This window comes from Mustela putorius, unplaced genomic scaffold (genome assembly GCF_011764305.1).
Source record: "Mustela putorius furo isolate JIRA1106 unplaced genomic scaffold, ASM1176430v1.1 tig00000868_pilon_pilon_pilon, whole genome shotgun sequence".
In the NCBI taxonomy this organism is placed as follows: Eukaryota; Metazoa; Chordata; class Mammalia; order Carnivora; family Mustelidae; genus Mustela; species Mustela putorius.
Window position 1 is genome coordinate 2,835,760 of NW_025421502.1, and position 23,754 is coordinate 2,859,513.

The 23,754-nt window shown below is 38.6% G+C and overlaps 1 protein-coding gene across 50 annotated transcripts in view; it reads right to left on the reverse strand.

Annotated features, from left to right (window-relative positions):
* ANK2 (ankyrin 2) overlaps positions 1-23,754 on the reverse strand; it is a 323,587-nt gene that overhangs the window by 171,022 nt on the left and 128,811 nt on the right. The gene's annotated exons all lie outside the window — the stretch shown is intronic.

The window sequence follows — 23,754 nt, forward strand, 5'->3', positions numbered from 1 at the left end:
AATATCTTTTTCATAAAAAATGATTAAAAAGCTGTAGGACAATTCTAAGGTAAAACAACTCTGCAATAACAACTTCGTACTTAAAAGACATTTAGTACCATATCACTAATTTGCCTTTAGGATTTTTCCTCCCAAATTTTATATTTTCCTTATAATATGATACTACTGTAATAACTGATTCACATTTATCTAAATTCTTGAAAAATTACTCACCAGAGCACTGAAAAAACTCATTGATAATTTTACTAAATATGGTATCTACATACATTATATTGATCTCCCCCAGAAATGACTTAATCAGTCAATCTAGAATTCCATGATCAGTACCAATGAGGTGATCTGTCACGTGGGTCCTCTCCATTCCCCAAAGGAAGATGAGGTAATCTGAATGTTAAGACCCCCTGCTTTTTCCCAAGGGAAAGTGACCTTGCCTGGAACATTACTTTGTTCTTGCTAAGAATTTTCTTGCCCCACCTTCCTTCCTATAAAAACCTTCCATTTAGTACTACTTCTTAGAGCTTCCCTATACTTGCTAGATGGGATACTGCCCTTTTCATTAACTGTTTAATAAAGCTAACTAGATCTTCAAATCTAATTGGTTGAATTTTGTTTTTTAATACATAATAGGAAACCAAATACATATACAAATTGCTGGACGACAAATTTCCTGTTTGCGGTCACTATATATCTTATACTGAACTTTTTTCTTATGGAAGGCATTCAGGCTTTTATATCTGGTTCAAAAACAAAGTAATCTTTGTTTTTCTCCTTTGCAAACATGGTCCTGGTTTTCAACATTTCACTTTGAGCAGCGGATATAGTCGTCCTATCATTACAGGCATGTCATGGTTTCCATATATTACTGGCACAAAATGATAAAAATTAAGGTGCTTTCAAAATTTGTTTTTCCTAGAAAATTTAGCAAATGAATCAACAATTTAACAGAAACTTGAAAAAGACAGTTCTAGGACTCTGATCTATCAGCATGCAAATATTGTTAACTGTCAATTATCATATGGTTTCACTTATTTGTGGAGCATAACAGATAGCATGGTGGACTTGGGGAGTTAGGAGAAGGGAGTTGGGGGAAATTGGAAGGGGAGGTGAACCATGAGAGACTATGGACTCTGAAAAACAATCTGAGGGGTTTTAAGTGGCGGGGGGGGCGGTGGGAGGTTGGGGGAACCAGGTGGTGGGTATTAGAGAGGGCACGGATTACATGGAGCACTGGGTGTGGTACAAAAACAATGAATACTGTTATGCTGAAAATAAATTAAAAATAAAAGAAAAAATAATGTTAACTGTGTTAACTATATACAAATGATTCAACAAATAAAAATTATTTTCCACCTCTTCACCTGACCAAAGTTGTTTTCTGAGTTATTCAACACCCAGTCTCATTGGTAACAGGAAGTACTTAATTTAAATAGACATAAACTACTTCACAAATTGTAAACTCATTATGACACAATGAAGGGAAAGCAGTGTGATCGTAGGTAGGAATTTTTTTATTTTTAAGATTTTATTTATTTATTTTACAGAGATCACAAGTAGTCAGAAAGGCAGGCAGAGAGAGAGAGGGAAGCAGGCTCCCTGCTGAGCAGAGAGCCCGATGTAGGGCTCGATCCGAGGACCCTGAGATCATGACCTGAGCTGAAAGCAGAGGCTTAACCACTGGGCCACCCAGGTGCCCCTGCAGGTAGGAATTTTTAAGGAGCTAATCAACCCGATATTTTAGACCCTTTAACTTTACTGTTATCTTATTATTCTATATATTTTTCAGCATGGCATTTGTTTAGTTTTCCTAAGTTGCGTACGGGAAGAAATGTTTTACTCTGTGTCATGAGCCATTACATAAATGTCTTTCGAGTTGGATCTGTTATTTCAGTCAGTAAGAAACAAATGTTAAAATCACTGAGTTGTTAGATGGCCTAACAAATTAATACCTCTTCATTTTTTAAAAATTATTTTATCTATTTATGTGAGAGACAGCATTAGCACACACATGATCAGGAGGCAGGGCAGGATGGAGGCAGAGGGGGAGGCCGAGAGAGAATCTCAAGCAGACTCCCCGCCCAGCCTGGAGACCACCCGGGGCTCAATCTCAGTACCCGGAGATGTTGACCTGGGCTGAAACAAGAGTGGAGTTGGATCCTCAACTGACTGAGCCACCCAGACTCCCCCTAGCAAATTTATATTTAAAGAATTTTTCATTTTCAGATGTCTATTATAAGAAGTTGTCCTTCCTTTTCCTCAATTTTTACCTCTGGTCCACCTGAAGTTTCCACTTGAGAGTTTGAAAGGAACTTTGAGACTCTAATCCTGTAATTTACCTAAGACTCTACCCACCCCATGTCTGACACACAGTACTCCATAAATACTGTTGGATGAACGAATGAACCTAAAGAGAGCATAGAGGTAATATTTTGGTAAAGATTACATTTGCAAATAATGAAAACTATGTTTTTTAAAGATTTTGTTTATTTGAGAGAGAGAAAGAGAACAATTGGGGGTGGGAGGGGCAGAGAGAGAGGGAGAAGCAGACTCCCCACTGAGCAGGGAGCCCCACTGGATGCTTAATCCCACAGAACACGGGGACCATGACCTAAGCTGAAGCAGATGCTTAACCAACTGAGCGACCCAGGCACCCCCAACAGAGTCAAAACTGTTTAATATATTCAAAAGGAAAAGCCTGAGTTGTCCCTAGAATTTATAAGCTTTCTATAGATCAGGATTTTTGTTCAAATGGGACTAGATTTTTCTCCAAATGATTGTTTTGGGAATATTTTTTCCAGGTGTTTGAGTCCTACCCATAGAACATCTGGATTTACTCTGTCCTGGAATTGTCATTGTCACCAGCTAGACTCCAAGACCTGATCTTTATTGTCCACCTGCTTGTACCCACCACCTTTGTCCCATGGTTTTCTTTGAGCTCCTTTCCAGCTTATCTCTTAACTCAGGCAACTGGAAACCAAAACTACCTCTCCAGCCATGGAACTGCCCTGGCAAGACCACCAGCTGGCCAAGACCACCCAGACCAATTTGAGCTTAACTCCTGACTCAAGCCTACACAGATGACTTGGAGTGACCTCTAAGATGATTGTCAACCAACTTTACCTCATTATAATACTACTGTTTCCCTCCAAAGAGGAACATAAGCTTCATTTACATAACTTGCAATGTCTGTATAGGTATGTTTCCTTAAGGGGCATACAGGGTCTTATGCCTGCCTCTACATATGAGGACAGGGCTTCCCTATCTAAATATTCATCCTAACCCTAAATAAAAGGAACCCATTCACCCTGGCTCAGGGAAATGACAGCTTTGGAAGTTATTCCCCATGATCTCCTTATTTGCTGAAAATAAAGTTTACTTCGTGCGACAACTCCAGCTGGTGTATCTCTGACTCACTAAGGAGAGAACTCACGTTGGCTCAGTTACACTTCCTTTTTTCTAAAATCTGATGTCATATCATTCAGTAAGTTCTTACCTGAGGGGCAAACAGTTGTCTTGTTCAAATAATAAAACCTCTCCATGTATGACTTTCTGTATTGATCCACTCTTTCTTCCTTTCTTTTTTTTTTAAATAATCTCTATACCCAACATGGGGCTCAAACTCATAACCCTTAGCTCAAAATTTGCATGCTCTATTGACTGAACTAGCCAGCAAGCTGCCCCCTGTGTTGACCCATCCTTTAGGATGGGTCTTTAGGATGAAGAGAAACTTGAAGAAGTTCCTCTTCAAGACTGGAAGAATGGGGAATCGTTTCATTTGTTCTTCTGCAATTCTCTTTTGGTTTGGGGGGAAAAGGTAATTTTGTTAAGTTTGATACCCCATTAGAATTTTCTCATTGACAAAAAAAAAAAAAAAGAATTTTCTCATTGACTCACTTTGACTTTTTAGTAATTATTTAATCTGATATCAATGATTATTTAACTTAAAGGAAAAGTTTAACTTGTTAATTGAAATTCCAGTTGATGGAACATGAAGGATTTCCACCTTACGTTCCTCAGAGTCCTTTAACCACTCCAAATAGATGAAATTGAAAGAGGACTTGCATTGCCTCCATTCTGGCCTCTGTCTATAATTTCTACCTCATTAAGTTCTTTCCTGCTTATCTTTTAATGCAGGCAAAAGACTTGGTGGGCTAAGCATCCTGTGATAGGAACTGAAACTACCCCATCAAGCAGTACAACTGCCTTGATCTGACACCATTGAGACCCCGCATGACTGACCGCTCAACTATGACGGACAGAACTTTCCTGCCCATCTACACACCCAGCAACTTCGGTCCTACACTTCTCTTACATAAACCTAGAATTATTTTCAGCACTTTGGAGACAGACAGTCTTTGGGACATTGGTCCACTGTCTTCTTGGTGCTGGCCTCACTGAAATAAATCCCTGCCTTGTTTCACCCCCACTCATCTCTCTGCCGCTGGATTTTGTCAGGGATGATTGGCAAAGCCTGGTGTATTTGGGACACCCAAAGCCAGATGCTCATATATCCTTGCACCTCAGTTACAAGATTTCCCAGACCAAGCCCAAGGCTTCTGAGCTGTGATCAGCTGAAAAAGGAGGACAGAAGGAAGAGAAGAATAAAGCATCTCCTCAATGTTTTCAATATTTGCCAGGGATTTCTCTCTTAGCTCCTTAATTTAGTATTTCTCAGTATCATGTCTTCCTATTCTGTCATGGAAATGTTTCACTCTGCAAATCAACAAATAATATGTATCAGGGCTCCCCTTCTCCCACCCTTCAGAGCCAGTTGTTAGACATTTACCAGCAATATCACTGCATGCCAAAGTTTTAGATTTGACAGCAGTTTCATCTCAAGAACAATGTGAACTAGAAAAATGACTCCCCAATGGTCAGTTTCTCTAAGATACAATGGCCTGAATCTGACCTTCATTTAGGTCAAAATTCTATAATATGGGCAGTATGTGGGATCAGCCTATAAATCAGGCAATCTTTTTTTATAAATTTTATAAAGAGAAAGCTTAGTAAATCAATTGCTCAATATATACTATGTAATGTTAATAAATATTAAATTATGAAAATAAAGATAAATGATTTTTAAAAAAGAGTCAAGCATTTTTAACTACTCATCAATTCGTGATTGCTTAAAATGGGTGCCTAGACTGGTTTGAAAATGATCTCAACAGTGGCATTCTGAATACAACATTCTACTCATTTAAAATAAAAATGTTCGAGAATTAAGGTGTTTAAAAGGTGTAAAGTTGGGATGCCTGATCTGACTCTTGGTTTGGCTCAGGTCATGATTTCTCAGGGTTGTGAGATCAAGCCCCACACTGGGCTCTCTGCACTCTGAGTCAAAAGTGTTGGAGATTCTCTCTGCCTCTGCCCCTCCCCCACTAACACGCTCATGCACGTGCTCTCTCCTTTTCTCTCTCTTTCTAAAATAAGTAAATTGGGGCACCAGGGTGGCTCAGTTGGTTAAGTGTCTGCCTTCAGCTCAGGTCATGATAACAGGGTCCTGGGATCGAGCCCCATATCAGGCTCCTTGCTGAGCTTTTCCCTCCCTCTCTGCCACCCCCTGCTTGTGATCTCTCCCTCTCTGTCAAATAAGTAAATGAAATCTTTAAAAACAAATTTAAAAAATAAAATAAATTTTAAAAATATTTTAAAAATTAAAAAAAATAAATAAAAGGTGTAAAATTTTCTTCAATTCCATGACTGGTCAACTCCGATGTTTAGAGGATTTTCAATACCCTTCTCAATTTCCCTTCTGGGGTATCCTTCTCCTTTGACTCTACAGTATCCACTCAGCTAAAAGCTTTAACTTGCTTTAACTTCTTAAATAATTGGCTAGCTTTCTTCTCAATTAATGACAAAGCTGATGCTCTAAGTTAAAAAAATTTTCCAATGAAAAAGTACCCTTTCAGGAGACACAAAGATCCTACTACATCACTGAAATATGGTTGCATTTCATTGACAACATTGCCAAGAATATGATTAAAATTTTCCATATGAGGCATTAGTTCAGAAACCAAACTGTATAGAATATATAAATTGAATTCAGGATATACATGGGTCTTTTAAATTTCTGTGATACTAATACTACTGAAATTAGAGCAGTTATAAAGATACAGATGATGCCTGACATTCTAGTTATAAATGCTATAAATTTTTAATCTACCTTCTTTTAGAATGCAACCAAGTTGGGACTATCACATTATTGCTATCATATTATTGAATTAGCTGTAGAAAATAGAAGACAAGCAATTTGCTTCACGCTTAATTTTTTGGTTCCAGAATTTCTAACCAAAAATAGATTTAATTAGCAATTGAATATGTTGAGTAACTGTGATCAGAAAAAGCAACTCAGCATCAACTAGACTTAAATGAAAAATATTTTATCTTGTGACTATAAGCTAATGTATAAGTTAATCATGTTTAAATGAAAAGTGATAAATAATCCCATTCAATAGTACAACTCAGCTAACTCCTAGAGAATATATTTATTTTGCAGTTAACCCATTTTGGTTAATCCCTGAAGTCATGTTTCTAAAAATCAAATTTCCCACAGGAGCCACACTGACATGCTTTCACTTACCGTCAATTAGTAGTACTGGCCTATATTTCAAAGGATGTTATGTTGTTGTTAGAAATTCTTCACTTTGTCAGGTAAGGAAATGAGGAGATAGGACCAACAAGTCAGGTTTTTTTTTTTGTTTTTTTTTTTTGTTTTTTTTAAGATTTTATTTATTTATTTGAGAGAGAAAAAAAATGGTGAAGGGGAGGGCCAGAGGAACTAGCAGACTCCCCGCTGAGCAGAGAGCCCAATGTGGGGCTCAATCCTAGCACTCTGAGATGATGACCTCAGCCAAAGGCAGACGCTTAACCAACTGAGCCACCCAGCCATTCCTAGTCAGATATTTTATATTTGGGAGCACATACAGAGTAGGTTCTGGGACTTTCCCAGTCGTGCTTCCCACACATATAGTATTTGAGGCACATATCCAAAACATATTGTCAGTTTCTGCATTTATTAGAACACAAATCATGAGCTTACTGAGTTATAGCCAAAGAATCTTCTGAAACAATTCATATTTAACAGAAACAATAACTATTCATTCTCAATTTTAAATTAATGTCAGGTTAGATATTCAGTTAGATCACCAGAAAACAATGCACCTGGAGTATGTTATCTCTATTCCCTACAGAAATGGCTTTGCTGACTTAGAATATATTGCTACATATTTGGTTTATATGTAAAGTGAATATAAGAAATGTCCATCTGAGCAATATTTATACCCTTGTGTTTATTTTATATGGGTTCTCTGGATTAACCATCATTGAGTTCAGTAACAGGAAATAGTTTAGTAATAGGAAAAGCCTCTGTGCTTCTTTTTACTAAACTTTAATTTAGGAAAACTGCATAAATCAATGTGTTGGTCTCTTTCACTGATTTCCAGGAAACAGAATAAATTCAGTATCCATCAGAATTAATTACCACAAGTTCTCTAATTCCTCTTTTTCCTTGGTTTTGCTTTTATCTTAAACTGTTTAGTTTTGTTTTTAATGATGTCGCATATGAGTGTATTTGTGTATGGGTTGTGCCACCGAAACATTACTGTAAAAATTCTTCAGGCCTTTTGCATCTTAAAACAGCATCATGCCAAGTGCTTCTACCGAGTTTGACTCATTATCTCACAGTGGTCACAGACAGCAATTATGCTTTGATTAATATGGTTGATGATTCTAACTAGCTACTTGGTGGATCAACACATCTGGAAGAAAATAGATTTAAAAAAAACAGGAAAACAACACTAACTGAATGAGACAATGGAAGAGTATCCTAGTCACTGGCTGGAAATCTTTCCTTTTAAGGTTGTTAAAAGGTTAAATGTTTCTCATCTGTATGCAACTGACTGAAATTGATTTTTTTTTCTTTCTTCCCTTCCTTTTATCTTTCTATTTTCTTTTCTAAGACAGTGTGGTCAGCTGCAGGAATAATTACATGGTGTTGGGAATCAGAAATGCAGCCTGTTCCTTGCTCTGCTCCTACACTTGACCTCTTTGTCCTCTAATGATCTGATCTATAAAAATGATAATGATAACAATGAAAATGTGAGGACAATGATTATAAGCACAAGTTGTGTGCCACTGTTTTAGCCTTTTTAAAAAAATGATATAGGGACGCCTGGGTGGCTCAGTTGGTTAAAAAAATGATATAATGTTATTGAAGCTGCTTTGGGGGAGGATGCGTGGGTGAATAGTTGGGGGTTTTCCAAAGAGAACTGTGGAAAGGAGCCAGTCCCCAGGAGGGAGGGAGAAGGTGCCTGGCCACAAACCCCATCATACACCCGATTTCTTCTCCTTCTGCTTCTTGCATACCAAGTCCAGCTTCTAGTCCTCCCACCTACCCCCGTGCAGCATGATGGGGCACGAGCTCACTACTTCCCATTCATCTCACACCCGGTGTGCATATGGTCTGTGCATAGTTGCTGGGTTCCTTGACAGCCGACTAACCCCTGGTCTCGCCTCAGACTTGTCGCAGATCACCTCAGCCTTCAGAAAGGATGGGAAGCAGTTGACTGTCATGCCAAGAGGTCATCATTCACCTCATTGCTCAGATCCCCAAAGAAAATGGGGAAATCATCTGCATTCCATTCCAGCAGGCTAAGATCCTCCCAGGTGCCAAACAAATGTAGCATTTCAACTTCTCTGGCTTTCTTTCCTTTTTGTCCTTACCCAGGGTCTCTGGGACCTCCAATGCCATGAGGCCAAGTCAAGGGGCCCAGGTCCACGGACTTAGGGATAGGAGTCCAGAAATGCACAGTGGGGGTGGTAGGCTTCCATCCCATATTCCTTCTAGTGGGAGGGGCTCAGACTTGTGCTCAGGCAAGAGCACGGACAGGGCCACTGATAGGATGAGGCCAGTGACTTTAGGACCAGCTGGGTGTCTTCTTTTTTTTTTTTAAGAGGTTTTCTTTTTATACATACAAGACACATTAATCCATTAAATTTGAGGACATAGGGGACACCTGGGTGGCTCAGTCGTTTAAGTGGCTGCCTTTGGCTCAGGTCATGATTCTAGTATCCTGGGATGGAGTCCCACATTGGGTTCTTTGCTCAGCAGGGAGCCTGCTTCTCTCTCCGCCTCTGCCTGCTACTCTGCCTGCTTGTGCACTCTCTCTCTCTCTCTGACAAATAAATAAATAAATAAATAAAATCTTTTAAAAAAAATTTGAGGACATAGTACAAAAAAAATACTTCAACTAATTCATCTGACAATGTTGTTCATATTCATGATGCCACTTTTTGTTGTTTTCTTTCCTAATAATAAAGGAGGAGACCAGGGCTGTTGGGCTGACATATATTTGGGGGTCCCACCTCCCCACCTCACCCATACATCACCAGGGTGAACAGGAGGCAGAGAAGGAAGGAGGGAAGGAAGGCAGGCAGGCAGGCAAGGCCCACAGCAAAGTTCCATAATCTTGAATGTAAGGAGGGAGGAGGAGAGGAAAAGAGAGAAAAAAAAAAGGCAGAAAATACAAATCCGATAATACATACAGCAGAGTGAGGATGGTATGGGAATGGGACAGACATGAAGCTGAGGCATGGGGTGGGCCACTGGGGGTTGGGGGGCACTAGATACCGCCCCCCACTCCTTTCTCTCTTTGATCTTGTTTCCGTAGTTGCCAGGCTGAGAAGCTCTCTCAGAAGATGGGACTGGGAGAAGATGAGGGTCAGGGCCTCAGTGGGCCCCCCAGCTATAGCTGTTGTAGACAGACTTGTTGGTCTGGGGCTTCTGAGGGATGGAGCTCGTCTGCTATGTTGCCTGCTGCATGTCTGGCCATCCTGCTGCAGGTGATAGCAGAGGATCTGGGAGTGCAGCTGCTGATGGGGGGGGGCAGTCAGAATGTGCATAAAGGGGGCAGGTGGGAAGGCAGCAGTTGTGGTCAGATTGATAGACCCCCCCCCCCACTTTCTAGGGTTAAAGGCAAGTTGAAGGAGGCAGCAGTCCTTTGAGGAACAACGTTTTCTTAGCCCTGAGATCACGACCTGAACCAAAATCAAGAGTCCCATACTCACCCAACTGAGCCACCCAGGTGCCCCAACCATATGCAAATTAATCAATCTTAAAAGGTAGATTTTTTTGTTTAGCACTTCTATTAAAATTTTATAAAGCAATTTTATAACATTATTTATAATCAGATTTTATAGTAAGCTGTATTCACCATTTCTCTTGATTTTATGAGCTATTTTACCCATCGGCTGCTTTTCTATGATCATATAAAACTAGTGCATGAAACCCCGGGTAAAACAGATAGACAATAAAAATTTTTATAGAGCCATTCGAGTGTTAGTTATGTTTGCTGGCACATACAGAAAAGATATAGAGTAGTCCATCTGGAAAGGTGAAGAACAGATTCAAGCAGGTACAGCTAAACATACATAAAGGCTAAATGTTTGCAACAAAATCCATTAAGCTCTTTTGTATCTTAGTACAAATCCATATTCAACAAGTGTTTGCCAGGTATCCACCAAGTGCTCATCTCTAGGTTCTAGGTTCTAAGGGAGAAGCAGTGGATATGTGTCATATATTCTGTTCCCAAAGAGCCCAAAATATTTTAAATTAAACAACTGAAAGTAATCTCTATGCTACATAGACTTGTCTGTGGCTTTTTTTGTTTGTTTGTTTCCCTCCCCTCCTCAAATCTCTGGCTACTCTATTTTGCAAATCTTACAATTTGAGTTAAGGGTACTCCAATCTGTATATGCATATCAGAAAACAACAACTAACTTACATAACTTCCTTAATTCTATTAAAATGTAAATATTTGGAAGGAGGCAACTGAAATATATGAGTTCTTAAAAAATATTAGAAGAAAAAGATGTAGAGTAAAATGGGGACAATCAAAGGGCAATAGTAGAGAAACGAAAGGAAAAAGTTGACCCCTAGTCTCTAAAGGGGACTCCTCTATCAGTGACATCTTAAATCAGCTTTTTTACAAGAGGAACAAAATGCTCACATACAGAGATACAAATAATTATGAAATATGATTTATAATTTCACAGTTCCATTGGCATAAATGACATCAGCAAAAGAAGTTATCTATACATGGAGAAAAAGAACTCAAAATCAAAACAACAATAACCTGTTTATATATTCCCAACCCAATTTTCACTCCTTATACCCAGCCATAATCTAGCTGTACCTTTCCTACCTCCTCCACGGTAGTTGCTCTAAACTAAGAGTACTCACTGTAATAGAATTAAAGATTCATTCAGTTTTTATGAAGATTGGGAACATCAGAGCAACCAATGTGTCCTCTTCATCATACACAATTTAACTGATTCTATCATGTCTTTCGTTGGTCTCCAAAAGTTTCTGATTTAAAAAGGAAATGAAACTATGATGATCCATGAGGAAACTTGTTTTACTAGTGAGTTATTCTCAGCTCTCCAAGGCTTTCTCTTTATAATTCCAAAAATGATGAATTTTTAGTAAGGTATTTTCTAACTGACAATGAGGCTCGGAATTTGGTAGCTCGTTGATCATTTCATAGGGAAAATGCTTAGAATAAGAATGCTTTGAAAATGTCATTTTGTGATGTGCCTGGGTGGCTCAGTTGGTTAAGCATCTGCCTCAGGCTCAGGTCATGCTCTCAGCAAGGAGCCTGCTTCTCCCTCTCCCTCTGCCACTCCCCCTGCTTGTGTGCTCTCTCTCCAATAAATAAATACAATTTTTTAAAAAAAAAATTAAAACTTTAAAATAGAGAGAAAGAAAGTATCACTTTGTAAAATCTACTTCTAGATCTCCATGTCATCTATGATTCAGGGCCACCCAGATATCCATAGTGCTTCTGGATGGTTGCTCTGTTGTTGGCTACCGGTCTTTACCCCTGTCCAGCCCCATCAAATCTTTCTACCATATAATCCCCAGAATACAGAGAATGGATTTAAGTATGATGATGAGCTAGCCTGGAAGAAGAAAGAGTTCTGAAAATTCTTCAAAATCTTACCAAGATCAAGAGGGACAAAGAGGCTATGGAGCTGAGAAATACATACTTGATGAATGAAACAATGAAAAACTTAAAATGTTAAAACATAAAGTCCAAGAAAGAAAAATAGAATGCCCTGCCAATGAGCAAGTGTTGACTGTGGGGTTTATTTTGTTCTGTTTTGTTTCTGGTGAAACCTTCCACAACGCACGTGCATACATGCACACACATGTGTGTCAGAGAGAGAGTGTACACAGGTGCTCTAGACAGAAAACAAAACAAAACAAAACAAAACAAAAAAAACAAAAAACTAAGCAGGTTTTGGCAAGACCCAAGACATGAGGGTATCTTGGGGAAACTAGATGTCCTTGCAGACCAAAAAAGTGAAAACCTGACGCTCATCAGGACCATTCTAAGAGAGGATTGGTTTCCGAGGCATGCTTATTTGAATTTTTGGAACTTAATTATTCCTATTGTAGGTGAACGCTGCGATCCAACATGAAGGATGATGATGGTACAAGGGAAAGCTCTTTGCTTTGAGGACAGGGGCAAAGTCTATGCAGAACCACAGGTGCATCCGGGGCTGTGGCAGGGGGCAAGGTGCACTGGAGGCAAAGTGAAATATGAGTTCCTAGCTTCTCTCCGGTATGAACAACATGATTTAAAGTTTCTTCATTTGGGGGCGCCTGGGTGGCTCAGTGGGTTAAGCCACTGCCTTCAGCTCAGGCCCTGATCTCAGGGTCCTCAGATTGAGTCCTACATTGGGTTCCTTGCTCAGCAAGGAGCCTGCTTCCCTCTCTCTCTCTCTCTTTGCCTGCCTCTCTGCCTGCTTGTGATCTCTCACTGTCAAATAAATAAATAAAATCTTTAAAAAAATAATAAAGTCGTTTCTTCATTCATAAAATGGTGAAATTTCCAACTCTGCCTACTTCAGATAGTTTAAGAAGAATATAAGATAAAGTATGTTTATGCTATTTTGAATCTATAAAATAATATACAAATGTAAAATATTATAATTTCCTGGTTAGGTGCCAAAAGTAATAAATGCATATACTCCTCACTCCTGTTTTCTAGCTGAGAGTTGGTTAAAACTTATTATAACTTATTATAACTTTTTGAGACTGACATATAATGTTTACCTGGACTAGGCATATTATTAATACATGCAGAATTGATTGACTTTATTATTTTTTTTTAATTGATTGACTTTAAAAAGTATTTTCAGTTCCAATGAAACCTAGGAAACAGACGGGAACCTGGTCCATTCTTAATCACCCTTGCCAATAATTCAAAGAGGTGCTATTTTTTTACTGAAAGCTTTAACTCTCCTAATTTAAATGTTTTCACATGGTCTCATTTCTTTAGTTAATTTCTGTGAGAAATACTGGACAAATTATTTCTTTCATATTTGGCTTTGCATGTGCTAAAGCGAAACAGCATATGAAGCTCAAAGGAAGAACACTATTTGAGCTACTTATTATGATAGTCATGGGTTAAAGGGATTTAAATATTAACTCTGAAAGTTGACAGCAAATTTTTAAAATAATAGCTAAAATTTATTATAACTTCTTCTTACATGTCAGGCTCCGTTCTAAGCTTTTAATTACATTAACTCACTTAACCTTAAATTGAGCGTTATGAGCTATGAACTACCTGGTGATTCTAGCTCAGAAACTATACTCTTAACCCCTACAATTATTAAAAAAAAAAACAAAAACAAAAACAAAAAAAACTATGGATCCTGCATTACAATTCTATTTAGCTTTCTTTAGACTTGAGTTTCTCATTAATTCTATTTGATATTCTGTGGAATAGGAAATATCTCAGTCTCCCATAAGAAGTCAGTAGTTAAGGAGAAAAATTATCCTCTTTCTAGACATAGAAAGTCCAAATGTGTCAAAATTAGAAAAGAATTCTATAATGTATTCTAAAATGTTATTATATCCATGTCAAGTTTAGCTAGTTTTAATTTTAAGTAAAAATGAAGGAAAGGGTTTAGAATGGTTGAGCCCTTAAGTTTCTTACTGTAATAAAATTTTGTGGTTCTTAGATCAGATGACAAGTAATGAGAGTATAATTTCCAGAAGACTTTAAAGAAAATATCCAAGAGAATAAATCTTGCCTTTGTATATTTATCACTGACTCATTTAATATTTCAATCAACTCATCTTGAAAGAGGGCATTGAAAACCTGGATTTGGGGGTGCCTGAGTGGCTCAGTCAGTTAAGCAGCTGCCTCTGGCAGGTCATGATCCCAGGGTCTTGGAATCCAGCCCAGCATCAGGCTTCCTGCTCAGCAGGAAGACTGCTTCTCCCTCTCCCTTTGTCTTCCAGTTTGTGCTCTCACTCTCTCCCTGTCAAATAAATAAGTAAAATCTTAAAACAAAAACCAAACCAAACCTGGATTTTCTCCCTCTAACATAGAATTTATCAAAATCAGTAAGCAAAAAGGAGTATGTAACAGAACCAATCAGTAGATTTTTTTTTTTTTAATGAAATATAAGAACTTCTCAGTGCCGCAGTCTGGAGGGGATGTGCCTCCAGGGGGCAAGGATGAGACTGGAGAGAGGGAAAGAGTGGCAGAATCTCAGAGGGAAGGAAAGTAAAAAGAGGGAACAGGACCTAAAAAAAGTTCCAGAGCTAATACCAGTATGTGCTCTACCCTCCTACTTCTTCTTCTGCTTCTTTTTTTGTAGATATTTTATTTTAAGTAATCTCTACACTCAACACAGGGCTTGAGCTTACAACCCTGATATTAAGATTTGTATGCTCTACTGACTGAGTCAGCCAGGTGCCTCCCCATCCTCCTACTTCGAAGGAGGCACAAGTGAAGAAACAAATTTGTACAAAATATTAAACTCAGATAAAAACATGGTACAGAGTTTAAATTTAATGTAGACTAGAGAAAGCTTAAATTCAATACAAAATAACCATTGAATATTATTCACATATTAAAACATTTACTGAACACTTACGGTATGCCGAACTGTGCTAGAAACCAAATTTACATTTCAAGGTACCCATATAAAATAAAAATCTAGTCATATTATTAGAGAATTACACTGACTTCTAATTTTCTCCCCATTTTTTACAATTTTAATTAAAAACTAGCCAAATGTGGTTAAGAACACGGGGAGAGTAAGGAAGGAGCCATCAAACAATGAAGTTGGCTTTAGGAATCTTCCAAGGAACACAGCATTACACTGCTTTCCGTCATTACAAAATGATTCCTACAAATTGCATCTCATATCAATTTCCAGTTTTCTAAGACTCACAAGCTGGCTTAGTTTATCCTCTGAGCATTCGCAAAGTTTGGTTCTTTTTCCAATTTATTGCATTTGTGTTCTCTGTTTATCTTCCCGGCATGGTTTATCATGGGCGAGAATCAAATCCTATTGACCTATGTAACCTCTATACTTAATGTGGCACATAGCACAAGAAAAAGGATACCTCAGTGTTTGTGCACTGGGGGAGCTAATGAATAGTATGTACCCTATGGAGGTTAAGTAGGAGTCTGCTTCATTCACCCAGTTATTCTACTCTGTTCAGTAAATGTAGTCAGTGCATTGACAGATCAGGTACAAATATATCTATCTCTTAGCCTCTGGAAACACAACCAGGAAAAGTTCACTCTCTGAAGCTGAAGCTGGTTAACACGAACATGCATAAGAGGAAATTAGATCCTGAGAGAAGCACTTCATCTAAAGGGGCTTTTCTCAGTCTGGAATCCTTTGATGTGTTCTTAAGGATCTCAGGCTTCTCTGAGAATGTTTTATTTGACATTTTCATTTTAGCGCCAATCAAAAAACGTAATAGAAGTATATTCTGGAGCATCTGGATAATCACATTTAATTAAATATCATCTAGTAATTTCTTGGTCATGTTTATGACTGTGTCAATTGATGTCAAGTGATTACTGAAGGAACACCCACATTTTAATGAAGTATTTCTCAAACCGAAGCATGTGGATATATTCTCAAGGTTCCAAAAAAAGGCTCCTCTCCACTTAGAAGAAATATTGCCTTAAGAAATGGTTTGTAAACATAACCTGATAAAACTTTCCTTCCATCTAGAAAGCAGAATAGAAGTTTGAAGAGGCATGACCAGAACTTTCCTAAGTATTACACAGAATTACAAGTTCTCTGAAAGAAAAAAAAAAAAAAAGTTCTCTGAAAGAAATAATGACAATTCTGATTAAGTAGGAAGCAATGAACTTATTAGAACTTCCTCCAAACTTGTCCACCCGGCTGCTCTAGTCTGAGTGAAATCATCAGTTACGGCCATAGGACTTAATTAAATTCCATCTAACTACAATTGACAGAGCCCTACTTTGGTCTCCTGAGTGTACCTAACACAATGGGTTTTCACACAAATAATGTGAGTCCCCAATAGTCTCCTTCTGAGATAGAGAAGTATGTTGAGCAGATAGATTATACGGTGTGCAGTACAGTGATAAGCATATTATAGACATGCAACAAAGGTAACTGTTATTTGACACCATAGGTATTATTATTTTTCACTTCAAGAATGGATAATTTGAGACTCAGATTAATTTAAGTGACTGGCCAAATGTCTGGGTCCATTCATTCATTTATCATTTATTTATCAACTATAAACCGGATACATCTTGTGTGCCCATCCTCACTTGCTGGAGCTACATTCCATGAATAATCTTTAAAATCATCTTATTCGTCCCCTTCCATGCACCCTCAGTTGACTCGCCTTTCTCTATCTGGACTCCACATGCTTAGCTAAGCCACATTCCTTGTCATATATGACACTCTATAAATAACTGCCTGTGAGTCCATGTATGACTATGGCTGTGGGAAAACACACATCCATGCGAGCTGATCCCCATCCCCCGAGCAGGTTCTCAGTGCTGCCTGGCAGTCACGCTCTGCCGCCCTTACTCTCTCCTCCACTCTCCTTTTTTTTTTTTTTTTAAGATTTTATTTATTTATTTGACAGAGAGAGATCACGGTAGACAGAGAGGCAGGCAGAGAGAGAGAGAGGGAAGCAGCAGCTCCCTGCCGAGCAGGGAGCCCGATGTGGGACTCGATCCCAGGACCCTGAGATCATGACCTGAGCTGAAGGCAGCGGCTTAACCCACTGAGCCACCCAGGTGCCCCTCTTCCACTCTCCTTGATGAGTATTTCCTACCTTCTCTCTCCTCTCAGTTAATGAATCTTCAACCCTCATAATTCTCTTTGTGACCTCAACCTTCATCCCTGACTCCTCTCTTTTGTGCTTATCCTACATTAAATCCACCCCAAAAATCCATCAGCTCTATCTTCAATATATATCCAGAACCCGACCAGGTCTTACCATCTCTCTGCGGGTCTAGAACATTTCATCTCTGACCTCAAGTATTACCAAAATGTTTCCTCCTCTGCCCTTTCTCCTTTTCAGTCTGAGGGTTACTATTTAATCCTAAGTCAGCTTAGGTCACTTCTCTGCTAAAAACCCTCTAATCACTTCTCTTCTCTCTTGGAATTAAAGCCAAAGTTCTTAAAGTAGCCTACAAGGTCTTATATGATGACTTGGTGCCACTGATGGCTTTTCCTGACCTACTTCTCCCCTGATCTCCTACTACTACTACTCCTACTACTCTGGCTACCCCACCCTTCTTGGTGGACCCAGAGCAAACCAGGCATGCTCCCTCCCTAGGGTTTTCTCACTGGTCAAGCCTTCTAAAATATATTCCCTCCCAACAGTGCAGGGCTTCCTTGGTCAAATTCTTCAGGCATTCTTTTGACCGTCCTACCTAAAATGACACACCGCTTCCTTTTCACTCCCTCTCCTTTTCCCTTGTTGTATTCTTTCCCTGCCATTTTATTACAGTCTCTCTTTTCACATATTTTACTTTTTTGTTTGGTGATTATCTCTCTTTTCTCATGTTGTAGATTCTAAGCTATACAAGAGCAGGTTTTGGTCTCTGCTTTCACTGCACCTAGAACAGTGCCTGCCATACAGTATACACACATCACATGTTTGAGTAAATAGATGAACAAACCATAAGCCTTAATTCAGATTGGCAGAAAGAATGTGACTATAATGTTACTATAATATCTGAGATGAATTAGGGAGAATGGAGGGGCTCCTGGGGTATGTGTTAAAATCCATGTCTTTGGGGCTCCTGGGTGGTTCAGTCACTTAAGTGCCTGGCTTCGGCTCAGGTGATGATCCCAGGGTCCTGAGATCATGTCCCACATCAGGCTCCCTACTCAGCGGGAAGTCTGCTTCTCCCTCTCCCTCTGTCAAATAAATAAATAAAATGTTTTTTTTTTTTTTAAAGTCCATGTCTTTTAGTCATAGGAAAAGAGCATTCAACAGAATTTCCATAACATAAATTATTCTGTTTTCATCTAAACCACTGAAGGAGAATACTTCAGAAGATAGTCACAGAAATACTTTGCATGAAGCTATCCCCGGCATTTGTTAAATGAAATAAGAGTTGCACTTCAAACCTCTTCATAAATTTGTGAGACAAAATGTTTTAGAGTTAGGGACAAGTAGCTGATGAAAAGTCTCTACTGGAATTACTTTGCATTGAACAACTATCAACACTGAAATGAAAATTCTGGGGTGCTTGGTTGGCTCAGTCAGCTGAGTGTCTGACTCTTGGTTTTGGCTCCGGTTATGACCTCAGGGTTGTGGGATTAGGCCCCACATTGGGTTTCATGCTCAGCTCAGAGTTTGCTCCCCCTCTGCTCGCCCTCTGCTCCCCCTCACACCCTGCTCTCTCATTCTCTCTCTCAAAAATAAATACATAAAATCTTAAAATAAAAAACCCTGAAAACTCTAAGTGCTCAAAATACTGGGCAGACATTATTCAGATCTAGTCTGAATCAGCATTACTCGGTATAGAGCAAGGACCAGTATTAATGCCCTAAAGAGAATTAGAGAATAATACAGAATCCAAAAACAAAAGGGCACGTATAACCAGAACCAGACAGATGCACCACTATTTGCTTCTTCTAGATGAGAGGTCGAATGATAAATACATGACAGTATTATTTGCAGATATATCTGTGCCCCATTTGACTGGTTAAGAAACTAGATATAGTTCATTCCATAGTCCATTAATTCTAGGAGTTCAATTCTCAAGTATTCATCTTTGTTGCCTTTATAAATTCACAGGCTAATATAATTAGTTTTGGTATTTTTTTAAAGAAGGTCCAGACTGGATGGATCCAAATGGCATTGGTAAAAAAAGATTTTAATACCAGAAAAAAATATTTAATTTAAGCCAGATAAGAAGAAACTGTTACCAAATTGCTACTAAATGTGACCTTTCCTATTTGATGACACAAGCTACGGGAATACCTTTTATGATCTGTTCTGCCTATGAGAACCAGCATCACTTTTGCTAAAGCTTAGGTGGAGAATCAATATAAAAATATTATACTATTATAATAAGGATTATCATTTGCCACTATTTATTGAATGCATATTTTCCTAAGCATTTTGCAAACATCTCATTTAATGATCACAACAATCCTATGACTCCAGTGTTGTTAATGATCCCGACTTCACATCGAGAAAACTGAGTCCTGAAAAAACTGAATGCCCTGAGTCACATAGCTGGTTAAGTGAATAAAATGAGAATTTGGATTCCAGCACCCATATTCTTAAAGTGATTTCCAAAAGTGCTTTGTGGTCTGAGTCATAACTATGTAAACATAGGACAAAGTCACTGTTGGGTGTACCTTCTTGTTGGTAAAGGCCTGGTATTTTGGAACATTAATATTATTTTGAAAATGGTGCTTTGTTTGACCTTGCCTTCTGTTTCTGAGAAAGGAAGTCCAGGATCTAACTGATAATTTTGGATCTTTACACTTCGGCAGTAAAGGGTCAAGACCAAAAATCAGGACACGTCAAAAACTGTTAACTTTCGGTGTCATATCTAGGAGTATGGCCAATAAATGATAAGTGATATACTTTATTTTAAAGTCACTGCAGGGGCACCTGGGTGGCTCAGTGGGTTGAGCTGCTGCCTTCGGCTCAGGTCATGATCTCGCATCCCGGGATCGAGTCCCACATCGGGCTCTCTGCTCGGCAGAGAGCCTGCTTCCTCCTCTCTCTCTCTCTGCCTGCCTCTCTGCCTACTTGTGATCTCTCTCTGTCAAATAAATAAATAAAATCTTTAAAAAAAAAAATAATAAAGTCACTGCGGTGAAACCAATAAATGTTATACATGGGAAAAGTACCTGAATCTTCTGAGCCTTTTATTGATTTTTTAACTGGCTATACATTTTTTATGAAAAGATTATAGGGCGCCTGGGTGGCTCAGTGGGTTAAGCCGCTGCCTTCGGCTCAGGTCATGATCTCAGGGTCCTGGGATCGAGGCCCGCATCGGGCTCTCTGCTCAGCAGGGAGCCTGCTTCCCTCTCTCTCTCTCTGCCTGCCTCTCCATCTACTTGTGATTTCTCTCTGTCAAATAAATAAATAAGGTCTTTAAAAAAAAAAAAAAAAAAAAAAAAAAGATTATAGAGTCTATTTTTAATGTCTGCATGTTAACCTTGTTTGTAATATTATTAGACTGTGAACAAGGACTAAAATAAGAAAAGCATTAAATATACATGAGTTTCAGATAGGGAGCAAATGCTAAGATTTATTCACTATTCTAAGTGTACAAGAGATAACAAAATAAATAACTAGTCTGATCTTTTAAAGAAAACAGAGGTTAAGAGATTTGTAACTACTTAGAAAAGAAAAATGAAGACTTGAAGTTTTGTTTTTGTTTTTGTTTTTTATAAAATTGCTCTGTGCCAAAATTAAGAATTTTTCTCATATCCTTGAAATGATTAAAAGCCAAATCATATTTTTGGATTAAATTTCAAAATTCTCATGGTAGTTAAGAGATAAATTTTATAAAGAAAAATTTTTCATCCAAATTTTAGTTTAAGGAATCTCAGAACGCCAACACATGTGATATTTTTGGAAAGCTGGTGCAGCCAGATTGCCTTTCATTGAGAAATACAGCAGGGTACAGAAAGTCCTGGTTTCTATGTTACATGCCATGATGCTCCCCAGAAACCCAGGCTTACTAGCAAAATAATGGACACTTTTTCTTCTCTTCTTTCATATGCCCTTTTAGCTTTGAGCTTTTACATATTTAAACATAACAGTATTTTGGCTAAAGAGTTGCCTGTTTTGCCTTCCTAGTTGTTTAGAAATTATTTTCTACATTTTATTTGCATTTTAGTCATAATCCTGGTAGTGGTGCTCTTTGACTTAAAAGTTCTTTTACCTATGGAGCGCTTGGGTGGCTCAGTTGTTTGGTGGTCAGCTCTTGGTTCCAGCTCAGGTCATGATCTCATGGGTCATGAGATCGAGCCCACCATCAGGCTCTGCACTCAGCAGGGAGACTCCTCGGGATTATTTCCCTCTGCCCCTCCTCCAATTTGGGTTTTTTCTTTTCCTATGTCTCTGTCTCTGTTTCTCTCTCTCTCTCTAGTAAATAAATCTTCAAAAATATAAAAACTAGGGGCGCCTGGGTGGCTCAGTGAGTTAAGCTGCTGCCTTCAGCTCAGGTCATGATCCCAGGGTCCTGGGATCGAGCCCCGCATCGGGCTGTCTGCTCAGCGGGGAGCCTGCTTCCTCCCCTCTCTCTGCCTCTCTGCCTGCTTGTCATCTCTCTCTGTCAAATAAATAAATAAAAAATCTTTAAAAAAAATAAAAATAAAAACTAGAGGCACCTGGGTGACTCAGTAGGTTAAGCCTCTGCCTTTGGCTCAGGTCATGATCTCAGGGTCCTGGGATCGAGTCCCACATTGGGCTCTCTGCTCGTTGGGGAGCCTGCCTCCCCCTCTGGCTCTGCCTGCCTCTCTATCTCCTTGCCAAATAGATAAATAAAATCTTTTGAAAAAGTGTGCTTATAATTTAAAAAATATATATATAAACTAAAATTAGGGCACCTGGGTGGCTCAGTGGGTTAAACCTCTGCCTTCGGCTCAGGCCATGATCTCAGAGTCCTGGATTGAGGCCCACATCAGGCTCTCTGCTCAGTGGGGAGTCTGTTTCCACCTCTCTGCCTACTTGTGACTTCTCTCTTTCTCTCTCAAATAAATAAATAAAATCTTTTAAATAAATAAATAAATAAAAACTAAAATTATTTTAACTATTATTATGTTTATTTAAGGATGAATCAAGTTCTTTTTACATTAACAAGGGTAGATTAAAAAAAGATCTGAGTTTCAAGATAAATGAAACTACACTATACACTCTGAAGGAGGATCCCGCTATCTCTGGACCATATCTTGCTGTGGAAAACACTAGCACATGAGAGACAGACAGATCTGCGTGAACCTGGGACCATCACTTAACCACCTGCAGGTTCTGCTTCTGCATTTGTAAATTTCAGCAAATACCTACTTCATAACATTTGTCTCTGCTGTTGATGAAGCATCACATGTAAAACCCCCAGCAGAAAGCCTGATACACAGTATCTAGTTAACATTAGTCACTTTATTTCTCAAATCTCTATTTACTCTACATTCTTGAATAATAATAAAGACCAACATCAGACAACAAGACTTACTTTATGCCTAGCAAATTCAGATGATTGAGGAGACTTGATCTCATATGCTGTTTGGAGTTCAATTTTAATTTTTCTGATTCTTGGTGAATTCTATATAGTAATTATAATTAGTAAATGTACACCCTAAAAATTTCTTTCCATAATTTCACAATTTAATTCACCTTGCAACCCAGTGATATAAGAGTGAGTGTGTTATTCCCTTGTTTTAGAGATTAAAAAAGTGTTCATTTCTGAATTGAAATGACCTGATAAAAGTGGAAATGGAATTTAAATTTCAGTCACTGGGCTCTCAGTTTTGTGTGGTTTCATGATGCTGTGTTACCTTTTTAACAAAAATAAATGTTCTTCCCTTTTATAGCAACATGTTATTGGAGAACTGGCCACTATAAGAAAAATATGTTAGGCATTAAAAACTTGTTGAGGTAGCTCAAGGAGTTAGGTTGGTCTATGAAGCAGATAAAAACTGAGTATCATTTACTTTCTGTTAGCTTTAAATCAGCCAGTACTATTCACCTCCCAGTCAGCATTGTCAAACACACACACACACACACACACACACACACACACCAACATTTAGCACATTGTAGTGAACACTGAAGGCTACTAGACACTCTATTCATGGCATAAAAATCTTCATCAAAAATAGCACAAAAATCTCAACATCCATGGAACCAAATAATATCCAAAATGTATACTATTATCTAGAGTCCTTATTGAATGAATACGATAAATGAATAATCCAAACACTTCATTTAGGCTAACAGTTTCAAACTCTTCTCATTCTAACCCATATTTTAAAACTAATTAGAGAGAAGGGGGAAATAATTTTTATTTTATTCTGTCATCTCTCTTTTTTTTTTTTTTTGAGACAGAGAGAAAGAGAGCATGTGCATGTAAGGGTGGGGAGGGGCGAAGGGAGAGGGAGAGGATCTTAAGCAGCCTCTATGCTGGGGGTGAAGAGTGATGCGGGGCTCGATCTCACAACCCCAGAGATCATGCTCTGAGCTGAAATCAAGTCAGATGCTTGACTGACGGAGCCACCCAAGCGCCCCTTTTCTCTTATTTCTTTATCCCACATTTTAACACTCAGTTGTCCGTGAGTAAAACGCATACGGCAAAGAAGAAAAGAAACTAGAGTCTGGATTACCGGTTGATGATAAATGAGAAATAAAACATTAGTCTCGGTCAATATTCCAGCTGAGAGCAGCCCTGACTGACATTTGATTGTTATTTTTGA